This window comes from Polyodon spathula, chromosome 12, assembly GCF_017654505.1.
Source record: "Polyodon spathula isolate WHYD16114869_AA chromosome 12, ASM1765450v1, whole genome shotgun sequence".
NCBI lineage: Eukaryota > Metazoa > Chordata > Actinopteri > Acipenseriformes > Polyodontidae > Polyodon > Polyodon spathula.
In genome coordinates, this window is record NC_054545.1 from 14,367,399 (window position 1) to 14,371,753 (window position 4,355).

Consider the following 4,355-nt stretch of genomic DNA (forward strand, 5'->3'; position numbering starts at 1 on the left):
TAGATGGGAAAACGGGCAAATGTGTGTCTTTTCGTTCACATAAAGTCAGAAAAAAACAACATATGAATCCAAATTAACATGTATTTCTACTAAAGTAATACAAAAATGACTACCAAAGATTTAGAAGTGAGTAGTTTTTCGAGATTTACGATTATACTGTATTTATAGTATAATCGTAAATCTCGAAAAACTACTCACTTCTAAAGTACTACTCACTTCTAAATCTTTTGTAGTCATTTTTGTATTACTTTAGTATAAATACATGTTAATTTGGATTCATATTCATAACAGCTGCATGTAAATGGTTTACTGAACTTCACAGATAGCTTTAGTAAACTAATCTTACTCACCAATATTGACAAGTCTCTGCACAGCCCTCAAGGTTTCCTTCCGCATTTTTAAAGTATACCGTCAGCAAACATGTCACGTGAGTCATTTAGTGTCTGTCTTTTTCACCAACCCTTTGTAATTACATACATTTTAAGGGTGGTGGCTTTGCCAAGCTGGAACTCTTTGTGTAGTTGTTTAGTGGGCTAAAGTAAGACAATAAAGTGTATGCATCTTCTTTTCAAACAGATGTGACTTTGCAGATATTGTTCTCTATTGGCTAGCCATTAATGTATTAATTCATATAATCTACATTATTATTTATTATTTACCTCTTAGCAGATGCCCTTACTCAGGGCATTTTCTGGATATACTTCAAAAACTATACTATACTTACTTAAATGATCAGGAAAATAACTTTGTTAAAAACATATATGGAGTTCCAGCCTCACACAATTGTGTGCTATTAGTGGATGTAGTAAATATTAGTAAATGATAACATTAGGTTACTTACCGTAACCCTGGTTCCCTGAAAGAGAAGACGACCACCAAAACTAAAAATTACGTATGGGATATGCCTGCCTATTGGTAGATATTCACTGAGCTCTCTATACCAGAGCTGCCGATAGGCCCCTTCCTGGATGACATCCTCAGTCCCCCCTACCGAGGGGTTAAAACCGTCATTCCACGGAAGCCATTTCTCTTTTTGCATCGAACCCGTGAGGGTGACTGATGCGACCTTGCAGTTGGTGGTTGCCTTCTCTTTCAGGGAACCAGGGTTACGACCATCAAAACAGTACATATGGGAAATGTGTACCAGAGCCGTCACGAGGGAGAAGGAATGGCAGCACAGAGGGACGCGTCAGAACCACCCAACCCAAGGTTAGCAGTGCAAGTGTGCAACCTCAAGGACCCTCGTGCCTGTTGAAGGCAAGGAAGGATCTATCACGTTAATGCGATAGAACCTAGCAAAGGTAGCCCAGCTAGATGCATTACTGATATCAGATAACAAGATGTAGCCAACCCTCTAGTAGAATGTGCAGCTACCTTCACAGGTGGGGGTAGGCCAGCACCATCATACGCAGTCGAGACTGTTTTCGCAATCCAACGCTGCTTCGAGTGGGGCTGTCCTAGGGTCCGTATCTTGTGACAGACAAAGAGCTGGTCAAAATGACACAAAGCTCTTGTCCTATCCTTGTAGAATCTCAATGCCAGCACTGAGAAGGTGTGGATGGAACGACTACAGTTTCGCAGACTGATTCATGTGGAAGGCCATGTAATGACCTTGGGGAGGAAAGCAGGGTTTGTACGCAGTGACACCCTGCTGCCATCGTCCCAAATACGCATACAGGAGCTGTGCACAGACAGCTCCTGCAGCTCACTGACCCACTTAGCGGAGGTGATAGCCAAGAGGAAGGCTGTCTTCATAGACAGATACTTCAACTCTATGGAGTATATGGGTTCAAACGGGGCCTTCGTGAGAGCAACAAGGCTCCATTCGGGGACAACGGCCCTCCTGGCAGGGCGCCTTTAAGAATACGAGATACACTTTCAATTGCAGAGAGTCCCATCAGTGCTGACGTCGAGCTTGATAGCGGTGACCCACTAGCTTCCGAGGCCACCTCGGAGCTAGGTTCCGCCTCAGCAGAGAGCTTGGGCTCCCCTCCTACCACTCAGTGGGGAAGGAGGTCTCACCTCAGGAGGCTGCTATAGAAAGCACATCCTCTTCTGTCGGCTGGGATGACTCTTCCCGTTCACCCTGATCTCCCCTGGAGGAGGTAAGGTACAATTTTGTGCGACGGTGGAGCAGGGGCTGCGGCCGGAGCCGCAGGTGCCTGCTGTCTCGACAGGAGCTCCAGGACCTGGGCCATCTGAGCCTTGAAGTCCATTATGTCCCTGGCTTGTCTAGCACGCTTAACCCATCTCACTTGCGGAGATGGATAACGGCTACGAGGGGTCGCCAGTGGATGTGCGCAGTGGATGCCCTGCAAGGTGCTCTGGGACAGCTTGAGGAGGAGGGGCTCTGTGCACCGAGTGCTGCGTTACTAAGCACTAAGGATGAATCAAGAGCCTCCACCGCGAAGCAAGTTGAGGTGGTGGACACATTGTGCATGCTTAGTTAAGTAAGCACCACATGCATCAAGTGTGTGTGTACCACAGATTCTACACAATTACAATTACAGTATTACAGCACTAGGTGTGCAAACATAAATATAAAAAATTTAACAAAAACTGACCATGGGGTAGACTAAATATAGATATATTATTTCCTCATGTCCCCTATTAAACTACATTCCTAACTTTGAATGTTAGGGGTACAATGGGCTGACACCTTGTCAAATGATAATAAGCAGGGGCCTTGTGTATTATCTGGCATATTTCATCCTCCCCACATTTTCATTTTGGCAACATTAGTCTTATTTTTTTTTTTTTTCCATTGCTGGATGCCAGGTTCCTGGTTAATTTGTATTATTACCTACTAAATTATTAAATTCATTATTGTATTCGAGTGAACTAAACATTTGTTATACAGTTTATATTATCCATCATGTGCCCATTATGAATACACATATCAAGGTTTATACCAGTTTAGACAAACTGACATATTTAAATGTATTTAAAACAACTTTACACTAACTTGGTTGTCCCCTCTTTTAATCAATGTTTTGTTGCAATTGTAATTGTGTGCCCTATATGCAAAGCTGCAGCTCATGAGTTAGGAGCCCTTTTATGCATGAAGACCTTATATGGGGAAGATAAAAAAAACAAAAACTCTCTTCTAGTCTTCGTACAGGGACGCAAATGTATGATGCCATTTTTTCCCCTCATAAAGAAATGGGAACAAATTTAAATATTGTCAATGAAAAATATATTTTGTGTCCAAAACTACTTTGTATCAGCTATTTTCAATCTGTTATGCATGGAAGTGTTAAAGAATGTTTTTGGTTTTTTTTTTTGGTTTTTTGGGGGTTTTTTTAGGAATTAATTTGTTTTTTATTTTAAGTTTTGTATGGTTGACATTTTCCAGACTGCGGCTATTGAAACCTGAAACAGTTTAGTTAATATCAAACTTAAACTTAAATCAAAACAGACTATTTAAATATAAGACTCCATAATAAATACATTTTGCAGTAAATGCCACTGTGTATATATGTGTTTTTCAGATAGGTTTTGTATGGGTGAATTCAAATTGGTGTTTTATATAGACAAGTGTTAAATTAACAAAAATAATCAAATTATAAGTACCGCATTTTGACAGTAATCACATTGATTAAAATGTTACCAAATTAAGTTAAATAAATAATGTATATAGCAAATTATTCTCTCATGTTTACAGTGTCATAGCAGGGACACATGCACGCCATCAGCCTGGCAGTCAACAGGTTAAAACGTAACAAGAATCATCATGTGGGAAAATAGGCTAAAATCCCCTTTTTAATTTCTGTTTCCTCAGGTCCTGCATCCGCAAGTAGCAGCATGAAAAATTGGCCAAGAACTAAAACAGAAAAGCATTCCCCGTGTCGCAAATTACTCACTGAGCGATCTTTTACGATTTTCATTTCGGTTGTGGCGCTAATGCTGATGAGTTAGGAGCTAGAGGCAAACTAATGGTTGTTTAGCAGCAAGTCTGTGGCCAAGTAGCAATATAACCTTACTATACATTACGTGCTTGTGGGTGAAATAAACCAGTGTACGCACAGAGGGACCTCTAAATAGCCCTCTCTCTCTCTCTCTCTCTCTCTCTCTCTCTCTCTCTCTCTCTCTCTCTCTCTCTCTCTCTCTCTCTCTCTCTCATGTATACATAACATGTTTTATAAGTATTATTCGAATGTAAATAAGACGCGGAAGCGCAGACTGGTGCAGTCAACTAGGCATGTAAGATGAAAGACAGTGCGTTTATTGCATTTTCTGTGCTACAGTTTGGATAATAAAGTCCTTCCCTCTTTCTCACACTTTTCATACTGGCACACCCTGCCCCCCTGACCTGCGTCAAGTGTGTTTGTGTGGTGTAGAGTTTCACTTCCTGT